The sequence below is a fragment of the Salmo salar genome, chromosome 12, assembly GCF_965601325.2.
Source record: "Salmo salar chromosome 12, fSalSal1, whole genome shotgun sequence".
Taxonomy (NCBI): Eukaryota; Metazoa; Chordata; class Actinopteri; order Salmoniformes; family Salmonidae; genus Salmo; species Salmo salar.
The window spans coordinates 49092536-49107679 of record NC_138302.1 but is presented as its reverse complement, the minus strand read 5'-3'; positions in this window follow the sequence as shown (position 1 = coordinate 49107679).

Here is a 15144-nt window from a genome sequence, read left to right as displayed (position 1 = left end):
TTGGGGTAAATATATCTTTCTAAAAACAAACATACATACCCATATACATATATATAAATAAACATTCATACATATACATACATACATACACATACATATATGCATATATGCATACATACATATATATATATATATATACACACTTTTTTTTAGAATATACCTTTATTATTCCCCGCAAACCCTACCGTCCCTCGCCCAATTGGAGTAAACTAATAAATAATAACACTTAGGCTTCTACCTTCTACCAGTTTATACATACTATACACATTTTACAGACACAATCTATTTTACAATAGTTATATTTTGTTTGTTTTTATTCCTGGCCTTCCTCTATTTCTGATGTCCATCCAGTTTGATTTCTATTTGTAACTGTGCTATTTCACAAAATTTCTGAACCTATATACATTTTACAGACCTGATATGTTTTACATTTGTTATCTTGTTGTTATTAGTCCCACCCTTCAGGTCCATTCAACCTCTCCCATCTATCTCTTAACACCATCCATTTTGGATTTCCATTTGCCATACGTTTTTCAACTGTGCTGTGATGCATCACAAAAGACTGAACCTTTCTATTCTCATTGCTTCAACAGATTGTAAATTAAAGATAAACATTTTTGCTAAAATAATTATTATATTATTGATCGATTGACTATGACTTTTCAAATCACCCAGCATTGCTATCTGCAGCGTTAGTTCTATGTAAATGTTGCAATTCTTCAGCCATTCCTGGACCTGTGACCAAAAACGAGCTACATATGGACAGTACCAAAATAATAGATCTAATGACTCTGCCTCCTCGCAGCAAAATCTGCAGAGCTGAGAAGATTGTATCTTCCATATATATAACATTCTATTAGTTGCAAGAATTTTGTATAATAATTTAAATGGAAAAATTAGAAGTTTTGAATCCAGTGTCGTTTTGCGTGTCAATTCATAAACCATGTGCCATGGAATCGGTACATTGAAAATCTCTTCCCAACTATTTAGCAATTTATATGGCACAGCTGTCATTTTTTGGTCCTTAAATGAAACTGGTATATATTTTTATTTATCACAATTTTCTTTAACCATTTTTGGTCTTTAATGCAGGGCCGACAGACAAGTTCCTTACTTTTTCCTCCTTCCACTTGCCTCTTCCATTTTTGTGGTAATGCTGCAATTAGTTGGTTGTAATTTTGGGTAGAGCAGACATTTCCATATGTCTGTGTTAGCTGCATATGTGACATAACTCCACCAGTCCTATTTATGATATAATTTACAAAGATTATACCTTTTTTAAAATTTGATCGAAAAATATGTTTTTTTAATCAATTAGTATATTTGAGTTTAACAAAAATATTTGTTGTATTATTTGTTCTGTCTTTTCAGGTGGATTAAACTGAAATTGCAACCAACTTTCTAAGGCTTGTTTAGAAAAAAAATATTTTGGAGATTATTTCTTTTTCAAATAACCGAAAATGAGCAGCTGTAATTTGAATGTAGAGAAAAGGGCCATTCTTGAGCATGGGGTGAGACGTTACTAATTTACTAGAGAACCATTTAAAAATTACACTACCGTTCAAAAGTTTGGGGTCACTTAGACATTTCCTTCTTTTTGAAAGAAAAACACATTTTTTAGTCCATTAAAATAACATCAAATTGATCAGAAATACAGTGTAGACATTGTTAATGTTGTAAATGACTATTGTTGCTGGAAACGGCAGATTTTTTATGGAATATCTACATAGGCGTTCAGAGGCCCATTATCAGCATCCATCACTCCTGTGTTCCAATGGCACGTTGTGTTAGCTAATCCAAGTTTATAATTTTAAAAGGCAAATTTATCATTAGAAAACCCTTATGCAATTATGTTAGCACAGCGGAAAACTGTTGTTCTGATTAAAGAAGCAATAAAACTGGCCTTCTTTAGACTAGTTGAGTATCTGGAGCATCAGCATTTGTGGGTTCGATTACAGGATCAAAATGGCCAGAAACAAAGAACTTTCTTCTGAAACTCGTCAGTCTACTCTTGTTCTGAGAAATGAAGGCGAGAAATTGCCAAGAAACTGAAGATCTCGTACAACGCTGTGTACTACTCCCTTCACAGAACAGCGCAAACTGGCTTTAACCAGAATAGAAAGAGGAGTGGGAGGCCCTGTTGCACAACTGAGCAAGAGGACAAGTACATTAGAGTGTCTAGTTTGAGAAACAGACGCCTCTCAAGTCCTCAACTGGCAGCTTCATTAAATAGTACCCGCAAAACACCAGTCTCAACGTCAACAGTGAAGAAGCGACTTCGGGATGCTGGCCTTCTAGGCAGAGTTGCAAAGAAAAAGCTATTTCTCTGACTGGCCAATAAAAATAAAAGATTAAGATAGGCAAAGAACACAGACACTGGACGGAGGAACTCTGCCTAGAAGGTCAGCATCCCGGAGTCGCCTCTACACTGTTGACGTTGAGACTGGTGTTTTGCGAACTGAAAATAGTTGTGCAGCGACCTGGCAAAGCTTGAGAGGATCTGCAGAAAATAATGGGAGAAAGTCCCCAAATACTGGTGTGCCAAGCTTGTAGCGTCATACCCAAGAAGACTCAAGGCTGTAATCGCTGCCAAAGGTGCTTCAACAAAGTACGGAGTAAAGGGTCTGAATACTTATGTAAATGTGATACTTCTGTTTTTTATTTGTAATAAATGAGCAAATATTCTAAAAACCTGTTTTTGCTTTGTCATTATGGGGTATTGTGTGTAGATTGATGAGGATTTTCTTTTTAACTCCATTTTAGAATAAGGCTGTAATGTAACAAAATGTGGGAAACGGGAAGGAGTCTGAATACTTTCAGAATGCACTATATACAAAGAAATATCAATAGAAAACAGGTCAAATTAAACAAAGTGCAGCTAGTTTGCAGTCTTACCAGCTTCAATTTGAAGTGACTGTTAGCTGTGTTGTTGACTAGCTCCTCTGAACAACAGTGTCCTGACAAGAGAGCACATTTTCTATGCCAAGTGAAATCACACGTCATTAGCTCATTGTTATGGATGTATCCAAATAAATGTCAGTAGAAAACAGCTTAAACAAATGCAAATGCAGCTACTTTGTTGTTATTCTGGCTGCGCTGTTTGAAGTGACTAAGTTAGCCGTAGTTGGCTAGCTAGCAAGCAAGGGATAAGAACGTTGCCAGCCAGTATGGCAATAGAATATTTAGAACGAACGACGGGGTCACATCCATGGATAGAGAGCAAAAAGACTTAACGACTGGGTCACATCTATGGCAACCGAACCGAAAGAAGGAACGACCAGCAGGCTTGTCAAGCAACCCTAGATTTGTGTTGGGACTATATCTTGTGGAAGGATGAAATAGTATGAATAAATGAATAAAAATAACTTTATTAATGAAAATATGTAAATCCTTATTTGAATATGTTGGTAACCTGTTGTATAAAAGTTATAATGCCCTCGAAGCCGGTGTTTGGAGGACATATTGGCACGTGAAACCTGTGAAACATAGTGTAGATGTCTAACCATGGTTCAAATTTGGTCCGGTCCAGACCAAATCTAAACCAATCAAACACATACGGTAACAGTTAAAAGTTTGGACACACCTAATCATTCAAGGGTTTTTCTTTATTTTTACTATTTTCTACATTGTAGAATAACACTGAAGACATCAAAACTATGAAATAACACATATGGAATCATGTAGTAACCAAAAAAGGTTTAAACAAATCTAAATATATTTTATATTTTATATTCTTCAAAGTAGCTACCCTTTGCCTTGATCACAGCTTTGCACACTCTTGGCATTCTCTTAACCAGCTTCACCTGAAATGCTTTTCCAACTGTCTTGATTGAGTTCCCACATATGCTGAGCACTTGTTGGCTGCTTTTCCTTCAGTCTGCGGTCCAACCCATCCCAAACCATCTCAACTGGGTTGAGGTTGGGTGATTGTGGAGGCCAGGTCATCTGATGCAGCACTCCATCACTCTCCTTCTTGGTCAAATAGCCCTTACACACCCTAAAGTAATCATTCTACCCCCCCCCCCCTAAAAGATTTAGATGCACTATTGTAAAGTGGTTGTTCCACTGGATATCGTAAGGTGAATGCACCAATTTGTAAGTCGCTCTGGATAAGAGCGTCTGCTAAATGACTTAAATGTAAATGTAAATGTTGGGTCATTGTCCTGTTGAAAAACAAATGATAGTCCCACTAAGCGCAACCAGATGGGATGGCATATCGCTGCAGAATGCTGTGTAGCCATGCTGGTTAAGTGTGCCTTGACTTCTAAATAAATCACTGACAGTGTCCCCAGCACAGCACCCACACACTATCACACCTCCTCCTCCATGCTTCACGGTGGGATCCACACATGCAGAGATCATCCGTTCACCTACTCTGCGTCTCACAAAGACACAGCGGTTGGAACCAAAAATCTCAAATTTGGACTTATCAGACCAAAGGACAGATTTCCACCAGTCTAATGTCCATTGCTCATGTTTCTTGGCCCAATCAAGTCTCTTCTTCTTATTGGTGTCCTTTAGTAGTGGTTTCTTTGCTGCAATTCGACCAAGAAGGCCTTCTTCTCTGAACAGTTGATGTTGAGATGTGTCTGTTACTTGAACTCTGTGAAAAACATATTTGGGTTGCAATTTCTGAGCCTGGAAACCCAAATGAACTTATCCTCTGCAACAAAGGTAACTCTGGGTCTTCCTTTCCTGTGGTGGTCTTCATGTGAGCCAGTTTCATCATAGCGCTTGATGGTTTTTGCGACTGCACTTGAAGAAACCTTCAAAGTTCTTGAAATGTTCTGATTGACATACCTTCATGTCTTAAAGTAATGATGGTCTGTCATTTCTCTTTGCTTATCTGAGCTGATCTTGGTCGTTTACCAAATAGGGCTATCTTCTGTATACCATCCCTACCTTGTCACAACACATCTGACTGGACCAAACCTGAACCAATTATCGACGTCTATGTTTGGGCCGCACCAAAAAAAATGACACAGGAAAGATGTCCGGTCAGGACCGGAAAACGACTTTGAATAGACGTCGTGTCAGTCTGTGCTTACTGGGGTATAAATTGCTTTCATTATTGCCAAGGCAAACAGAAAGCCAAATATGGTGTAGTAGGCATTTAGGTGCTTTGCTGTCACGCCCTGACCATAGAGATCCTTATTATTCTCTATGTTTGGTTAGGTCAGGGTGTGACTCGGGTGGGGAAGTCTATGTTTTCTGTTTCTTTGTTTTTGGGCCAGTGTGGTTCCCAATCAGAGGCAGCTGTCTATCGTTGTCTCTGATTGGGAATCATACTTAGGCAGGCTGTTTTCCACCTGTGTTTGTGGGAGGTTGTTTTCTGTTTAGCATCTGAATCTGACAGAACTGTGTGCTTTCGTTTTCTTCGCCGGTTGCTATTTTGTTTGAGTGTGTTGTGAAATAAAGTATCATGAACACTTACCACGCTGCGCCTTGGTCCACTTCTCCCTCTAACGACGAGCATTACAATTGCATGGGTTTACTGAAAGAAATATACAGTTGAAGTCGGAAGTTTACATACACCTTAGCCAAATACAATTAAACTCTGTTTATCACAATTCCTGACATTTAATCCTAGTAAAAATTCCCTGTTTTAGGTCAGTTAGGATCACCACTTTATTTTAAGAATGTGAAATGTCAGAATAATAGTAGAGAGAATGATTTATTTCAGCTTTTATTTCTTTCATCACATTCCCAGTGGATCAGAAATATACATACACTCAATTAGTATTTGGTAGTGAAATAATCTGTCTGTAAACAATTGTTGGGATTATGCACAAAGTAGATGTCCTAACTGACTTGCCAAAACTATAATTTGTTAACAAGAGATTTGTGGAGTGGTTGAAAAACTACTTTTAATGACTCCAACCTAAGTGTATGTAAACTTCCGACTTCAACTGTATGTTTCAGAGGTGAATGAATGAAAAATCGCTCTATAGTTTATAGCCAAACCATATTACAACACAATATCGACCATTCATGCGTTTGTGAAATATTGTATTCATCCATTGGCAGATTCTGTACTTCCATAAATTTTTTTGACTGGTTCCAGGGGACCTTCAGACGAGTCTTATGAGGCCTGTGGGCGTCCTAAAGCAAAACATATATGTGTCTGTGAGAGTTCCATCTTTCCATAGAGGGGTAGTTTGTACGCCAATTCCGTGGGAAGACCGATTTTTGAGATGTCTCATGGTCTGACAAACACCTCTCTGGCTCTGTCACCTTTCACCGCAGATGAGGAAGTGTTACACAGGGGGATGTTTTTTACATTTTTATACTAATTAGATTAGATTGCCTGTTTTAAGCCATTCAATGGTTCTTTGCACTTCAGAAAAGTTTTTTTCTCTCTTTTAGTGATAATTAAAATGTACGGTGGCTCATTAAAATACCATGAGTGAGAGTGTCATTCCAGTTTATGTCATCTGTTGTGTTATACCATTACTTTTTAAATATGACGATGACCAGCAGGGGCGCAACTTTGGTTTTAGAACCTGGCGGGGGGTCTGGGGTTCCTCCCTTATAATTTTTGGGGGCATCTAAAGCTAATTTCCTTCATTTCTACACAATATAATATGACCCTTTTGATGAGCGAGAAAGTTATAGACACACAAATATCATACCCGCCCAAAAAACGATTGTAATGGTGAGAGGTTAGCATGTCTTGGGGGTATGATATTTGTGCATCTATCTTTGTCATTCATCACCATTCACACTTCATTCAGGATTATCCATAATCATTGTAGCATCCAAATGAATGTAGAAGTGTTTGGAAACATATTATATTCTTATTTACAATAAGGACTCCAAAATTACACAATACATTATTTACCATTCATTTCTATTGGGCAAAAAATGATCTGAAACACAACCAAAACAAACAGAAAATGTATCCAACAAATTTGTAGATTCACAAGCTTGATGTAGTCATTGCGTGCTATGAATGTCGGACTAAATACTTAACTTTTTACTACTTTAATACACATACAAGTTAATTTGTCCTTATACTTTTGCTCCCCTAAAATGGGGGTCTATGTACAAAAGTGCTGTAATTTCTAAACGGTTCACTCGCTATGGATGAAAATTTCCTCAAATTAAAGCTGACAGTCTGCACTTTAGCTTCATGGTCATTGTTTGATTTCAAACTTTTGGAGTATAGAGCCAAAAGAAGAAAAAATGCTTCACTGTCCCAATATTGACAGAGGATTCATATCATAGGCCTAATAGTACTGTAGAGCTCTTTTTACTTGGAGCGCTCCAACCCAACACACCCCACTCAGCTTTAGAATCTTAGTAAAACATTCATTATTGGTTTTGAGTCTGTTAGGCCAAGACCAGAGTGACAACCAACTCTACGGCAGAACCTAGGGCCAGGACTGAGCAGCCCAGCAACTAGGGATTTCCTAAATAGGTATCTCCCCTGACGTGGACATGTTTTCAATACAGACTCCTTTTGTCGTACAGTATTCCATATAAGGCATACAGACCTTATGAAAGTTGCGCAGTATACCCTTAATCTTGTAATAAATCAAATCTAGTGATACATAACTTGACATTAATGCCATCCATTGTGACGTTGTGGGAGGATAACCAACCTTCCGATTAATGGCAACGCTAGGTTACACAGTTTCTTCTGATAAGAGTCTTCAGTATCAACATTTCCAAGCAAACAAAAACGAGGAGAAGGGTGAATCTGTAAACATGCTGAGATAAAAGAACATACTCTTTGCCAGAATTCAGGCAGCCTTCACAAGAGCATAACATATGCAAATGTATCCACTTTTTGTGTTTTGCACCTCCAGCAGAGGAATTACATTTCTGAATGCATTATATTCATGTTCACTGGCATATAGTACGTTCTATGGATGGTCTTAAAACTGCAGTAATTTATGTCTGTGATTATATGAACATGACCCGGCATTCAAACATATCTGTATCCATTCATCATCATCAACGGTGTCTCCCAGGTCTTCCTCACATTGTTGTTTTACATGTTTTGTGTCATAAGGAAAAACCTCTATCAACCCTTGATACAGTTTGGAAATCAACTTTAGAGGTCTGTCAGACTGTCTTAAAATAGTTTCAATCTTGAAGCTTCTGGCTTGTCCTGTGTTCGCTGCACAGAGAAAATAAAGTGTTGCATCTGTAAAAGGTCACGTCAGCGCCGTCACAGAATGGTCTTCCCTAGTTGCCTGACCCTGGCCTGCTGAGACCCCTGTCACCATTTGATCCTACTCAGATGAAGCATGACAAAGAATTACCTTGGTGTACATTAATACATTGTATTATCCAAGAATAGAATCAATGGTTCAATAATTGAAATGAGCATTATTCCCAGATCTGACTGTAGCCGACCCATCAACTCAAGATTGGAACTTTGCATCATTTCACTGGTTGTTATAATATACTGCAAAATTCACCTGAGCTCTGTAGACTGGTCTTCCCTGGCTGTCTGATCTGCTGGGACAACTGTCCCCATCTGATCCTGCTAAGGCATGATGAGCATAGTGTTGTGTACTGACTGTACCATGACAGTGATGCCTGTAGAGATGTTTATACCGTGTCAGTGTGAAAAGTAGGGAATTAGCTTGGGAAACTGACAGATCAACAACATTACATTGCTGTACTGACTAATTAAAAACTCACATTGTGCTGTCAAAAAAGTCAGAATATCAGTCTTCAATCATTTACCCGCTGGTTTCATCGTTTGATTAAATGGTGCCGGAAGAAATGGCAGCAGTTTTATGGGTGCCCAACCAATTGTGAAATGATGTGGGGATTATTTCGCGTTATTTGTAACTTATTTTGTATATAATGTTTTTGCAACCGTATCTTACGGCAAAAAAAGAGATTCTGAATATCGATCACTCACCTCAGATTAGACCAAGATTTTTTCTACAGCAAAGATGACGCTCAAGACATTCTCCAAACACCCCACAGAACCGACATCCCCGTTATTTGCAAGAGGAAGTGACGCAGGTACAGAGAACAAAGAGCCGGATGCCTGGTCAGGACCCGGCGAAGGCGACTGGGAAAGCTGCCATTACCATCAATACTACTCGCCAACGTGCAATCATTGGACAATAAATTAGACGAGGTACGATCACGAATATCCTACCAACGGGACATCAAAAACTGTAATATCCTATGTTTCGCGGAATCGTGGCTGAATGACGAAATGGATATTCAGCTACAGGGATATACGCTGCCCCGGCAAGATAGAACAGCACACTCCGGTAAGACGAGGGGGGGGCGGTCTGTGCATATTTGTAAACAACAGCTGGTGCACGAAATCTCAGAAAGTGTCTAGATTTTGCTCGCCTGAAGTAGAGTATATTGTGATAAATTGCAGGCCACACTACTTGCCTAGAGAGTTTTCAGCTATACTTTTCGTGGCTGTTTATTTACCACCACAGACAGATGCTGGCACTAAGACCGCACTCAGTCAGCTGTATAAGGAAATAAGCAAACAGGAAAGCACTCACCCAGAGGCGGCGCTCCTAGTGGCCGGAGACTTTAATGCAGGGAAACTTAAATCAGTTCTACCAAATTTCTATCAACATGTTAAATGTGCAACCAGAGGGAAAAAAATTCTAGATAACCTGTACTCCACACACAGAGACGCGTACAAAGCTCTCCCTCGTCCTCCATTTGGTAAATCCGACCACAACGCTATCCTCCTGATTCCTGCACCAGTGACTCGGTCTATAAAAAAGTGGTTAGATGAAGCAGATGCTAAACTACAGGACTGTGTTGCTATCACAGACTGGAACATGTTCCGGGATTCTTCCGATGGCATTGAGGAGCACACCACATCAGTCACTGGCTTTATCAATAAGTGCATTGAGGACGTCATCCCCACAGTGACTGTACGTACATACCCCAACCAGAAGCCATGGATTACAGGCAGGATTTGCACTGAGCTAAAGGGTAGAGCTGCCGCTTTCAAGGTGCGGGACTCTAACCCGGAAGATTACAAGAAATCCTGCTATGCCCTGCGACGAACCATCAAACAGGGAAAGCGTCAATACAGCTGTTCAGGACGACTGTGTGATCACGCTCTCCGTAGCCGACGAAAGACCTTTAAACAGGTCAACATACACAAGGCTGCTGGGCCAGATGGATTACCAGGACGTGTGCTCCGGGCATGTGCTGACCAACTGGCAGGTGTCTTCACTGACATTTTCAACATGTCCGTGATTGAGTCTGTAATACCAACATGTTTCAAGCAGACCACCATTGTCCCTGTGCCCAAGAACACAAAGGCAACCTGCCTAAATGACTACAGACCCGTAGCACTCCCGTCCGTAGCACTCACGTCCATAGCCATGAAGTGCTTTGAAAGGTTGGTAATGGCTCACATCAACACCATTATCCCAGAAACCCTAGACCCACTCCAATTTGCAAACAGATCCATAGATGATGCAATCTATACTGCACTCCACACTGCCCTTTCCCACCAGGACAAAAGGAACACTTATGTGAGAATGCTATTGATTGACTACAGCTCAGCATTCAACACCATAGTACCCTCAAAGCTCATCACTAAGCTAAGGATCCTGGGACTAAATACCTCCCTCTGCAACTGGATCCTGGACTTCCTGACGGGCCATCCCCAGGTGGGGAGGGTAGGTAGCAACACATCTGCCACGCTGATCCTCAACACTGGAGCTCCACAGGGGTGCATGCTCAGTCCCCTCCTGTACTCCCTGTTCACCCACGACTGCATAGCCAGGCACGACTCCAACACCATCATTAAGTTTGCAGACGACACAACAGTGGTAGGCCTGATCACAGACAACGACGAGACAGCCTATAGGGAGGAGGTCAGAGACCTGGCCGTGTGGAGCCAGAATAACAACCTATCCCTCAACGTAGCCAAGACTAAGGAGATGATTGTGGACCACAGGAAAAGGAGGACCGAGCACGCCCCCATTCTCATCAACGGGGCTGTAGTGGAGCAGGTTGAGAGCTTCAAGTTCCTTAATGTCCACATCAACAACAAACTAGAATGGTCCAAACACACCAAGACAGTCGTGAAGAGGGCACGACAAAGCCTATTCCCCCTCAGGAAACTAAAAAGATTTGGCATGGGTCCTGAGATCCTCAAAAGGTTCTACAGCTGCAACATCGAGAGCATCCTGACTGGTTTCATCACTGCCTGGTACGGCAATTGCTCGGCCTCTGACCACAAGGTGCTACAGAGGGTAGTGCGTACGGCCCAGTACATCACTGGGGCTAAGCTGCCTGCTATCCAGGACCTCTACACCAGGCGGTGTCAGAGGAAGGCTCTAAAAATTGTCAAAGACCCCAGCCACCCCAGTCATAGACTTTTCTCTCTACTACCGCATGGCAAGCGGTACCGGAGTGCCAAGTCTAGGACAAAAAGGCTTCCAACAGCTTTTACCCCCAAGCCATAAGACTCCTGAACAGGTAATCAAATGGCTACCCGGACTATTTGCATTGTGTGCCCCCCCAACCCCCCCTCCCCCCCAACCATCTTTTTACGCTGCTGCTACTGTTTATCATATATGCATAGTCACTTTAACTACTTTAACTAACTACTTAACGGCTGGCCATGCATTCCACCTGGCTACCCCTACCCTGGTCAACAGCACTGCAACCCCCACAGCAACTCGCCCAAGCCTTCCACATTTCTCCTTCTCCCAAATCCAGTCAGCTGATGTTCTGAAAGAGCTGCAAAATCTGGACCCCTACAAATCAGCCGGGCTAGACAATCTGGACCCTTTCTTTCTAACATTCTCTGCCAAAATTGTTGCAACCCCTATTACTAGCCTGTTCAACCTCTCTTTCGTGTCGCCTGAGATTCCCAAAGACTGGAAAGCAGCTGTGGTCATCCCCCTCTTCAAAGGGGGGGACACTCTTGACCCAAACTGCTACAGACCCATATCTATCCTACCCTGCCTTTCTAAAGTCTTCGAAAGCCAAGTTAACAAACAGATTACCGACCATTTCGAATCCCACTGCACCTTCTCCGCTATGCAATCTGGTTTCAGAGCTGGTCATGGGTGTACCTCAGCCACGCTCAAGGTCCTAAACGATATCTTAACCGCCATCGATAAGAAACAATACTGTGCAGCCATATTCATTGACCTGGCCAAGGCTTTCGACTCTGTCAATCACCACATCCTCATCGGCAGACTCAATAGCCTTGGTTTCTCAAATGATTGCCTCGCATGGTTCACCAACTGCTTCTCTGATAGAGTTCAGTGTGTCAAATCGGAGGGCCAGTTGTCCGGGCCTCTGGCAGTCTCTATGGGGGTGCCACAGGGTTCAATTCTTGGGCCGACTCTTTTCTCTGTATACATCAATGATGTTGCTCTTGCTGCTGGTGAGTCTCTGATCCACCTCTACGCAGACGACACCATTCTGTATACTTCTGGCCCTTCTTTGGACACTGTGTTAACTACCCTCCAGATGAGCTTCAATGCCATACAAAACTCCTTCCGTGGCCTCCAACTGCTCTTAAATACAAGTAAAACTAAATGCATGCTATTCAACCGATCGCTGCCTGCACCTGCCCGCCCATCCAGCATCACTACTCTGGACGGTTCTGACTTAGAATATGTGGACAACTACAAATATCTAGGTGTCTGGTTAGACTGTAAACTCTCCTTCCAGAATCACATCAAACATCTCCAATCCAAAGTTAAATCTAGAATCGGCTTCCTATTTCGCAACAAAGCATCTTTCACTCATGCTGCCAAACATACCCTCGTAAAACTGACCATCCTACCGATCCTCGACTTTGGCGATGTCATTTACAAAATAGCCTCCAATACCCTACTCAATAAATTGGATGCAGTCTATCACAGTGCCATCCGTTTTGTCACCAAAGCCCCATATACTACCCACCACTGCGACCTGTACGCTCTCGTTGGCTCGCTTCATACTCGTCGCCAAACCCACTGGCTCCAGGTCGTCTACAAGACCCTGCTAGGTAAAGTCCCCCCTTATCTCAGCTCGCTGGTCACCATAGCAGCACCCACCTGTAGCACGCGCTCCAGCAGGTATATCTCTCTGTTCACCCCCAAAGCCAATTCCTCCTTCGGCCGCCTCTCCTTCCAGTTCTCTGCTGCCAATGACTGGAACGAACTACACAAATCTCTAAAACTGGAAACACTCATCTCCCTCACTAGCTTTAAGCACCAGCTGTCAGAGCAGCTCACAGATTACTGCACCTGTACATAGCCCATCTATAATTACCCAAACAACTACCTCTTCCCCTACTGTATTTATTTATTTATTTTTCTCCTTTGCACCCCATTATTTATATATCTACTTTGCACTTTCTTCCACTGCAAATCTACTATTCCAGTGTTTTACTTGCTATTGTCTCGTCCTGACCAGAAGAGGGAGCAATTGTATTAGTTTTGGTCAGGACGTGGAGGTTTTTGTGTCATGTGTAGATTGGTTGTTGGACTCTCAATTGGAGGCAGGTGGTTCTAGTTGCCTCTGATTGGGAGTCCTATAAACAGGTGTGTGTTTTTCTTTGGGGTTGTGGGTACTTGTTTTTGCATTGCGTTTTGTGTGCCTGCAAAATTGTTCCTGTCGTGTTTATTGTTTTTTTCCTGTGGATGCTTTACTCGAGTTTATTAAAAATATGAGTATCCACATTCCCGCTGCGCCTTGCTCCATTCCTGACGACAGACCTTACAGAACTACCCACCACAAAAGGACCAAGCAGTGGAGGAGGAAGGAGCATCGGGTTGATGAATGCACTTGGCAGAGTGAACGACGATTCTGGGAGGACAAACTAAGGGAGCTAAGGGAACCCGAGAGGCAGCCCTAATAATTTTTTGCGGGGGGGCACAAGGGCTGTTTGGCGGGGCGAGAGTGGAGCCCCAGGCCAGCTCCCCGTACCCTTGTGGGGCAGAGACAGACTGGACAGGTCCCGTGCTTTGGGTTAGGGGCTGTGGTGAGGCCTGGGATTTTCAGGCCGGCACGCACAGTACCAGCGCCCCGCATGTGCCAGGGAGGAGTGAGCATTGAGCCTGAAGGGGTGATGCCAACCCTGCGCTCAAGACCGCCAGTGCGCCTCTACGGTCCGGTGTTTCCCGCTATACGCACTAGCATTGAGGTGCGTGTCTCCAGGCTGGCACGTCCAGTACCAGCCCCACGCATCAGGCGTCTAGTGCGTTAGCCCAGCCTCGCCAGTCAGGAGCCGCCAGAGCTGCCCGCCAGCCAGGAGCCGCCAGAGCTGCCCGCCAGCCAGGAGCCGCCAGAGCTGCCCATCAGCCAAGAGTCGCCAGAGCTGCCCGCCAGCCAAGAGTCGCCAGAGCTGCCGGCCGGCCCAGCCCGAGTGGCCCGCCTGTCCTCCGGCCCAGCCCGAGTGGCCCGCCTGTCCTCCGGCCCAGCCCGAGTGGCCCGCCTGTCCTCCGGCCCAGCCCGAGTGGCCCGCCTGTCCTCCGGCCCAGCCCGAGTGGCCCACCTTGGTTGAGGATGTTCGGCGTTATGTCTCTTCCTGTTCGGTATGCGCCCAGTGCAAGGCTCCTAGACACCTGCCTCGAGGGAAATTACAGCCCCTCCCCATTCCACAACGGCCTTGGTCTCACCTCTCGGTGGATTTCCTCACGGATCTCCCGCCGTCCCAGGGGAACACTGCGATCCTGGTCGTTGTGGACCGGTTCTCTAAGTCCTGCCGTCTGCTCCCTTTTCCCGGTCTTCCTACGGCCCTGCAGACCGCGGAGGCCCTGTTCACCCATGTCTTCCGGCACTATGGGGTGCCCGAGGACATTGTATCTGATCGGGGTCCCCAGTTCACGTCCAGGGTGTGGAGGTCGTTTATGGAGAGGCTGGGGGTCTCGGTCAGCCTGACCTCGGGTTTCCACCCCGAGAGTAATGGGCAGGTCGAGCGCATTAACCAGGATGTGGGCAGGTTCCTGCGGTCGTATTGCCGGGACGGGCCAGGGGAGTGGGCGCAGTTCGTACCATGGGCCGAGATGGCCCAGAACTCTCAGCGCCACTCCTCTACTAACCTGTCACCCTTCCAGGGTGTATTGGGGTATCAGCTGGTCCTTGTGCCATGGCAACAGAGCCAGACGGAGGCTCCTGCGGTGGAGGCATGGGTGAAGCGCTCTCAGGAGACCTGGAATGCGGCCTAGGAGTGTCTAA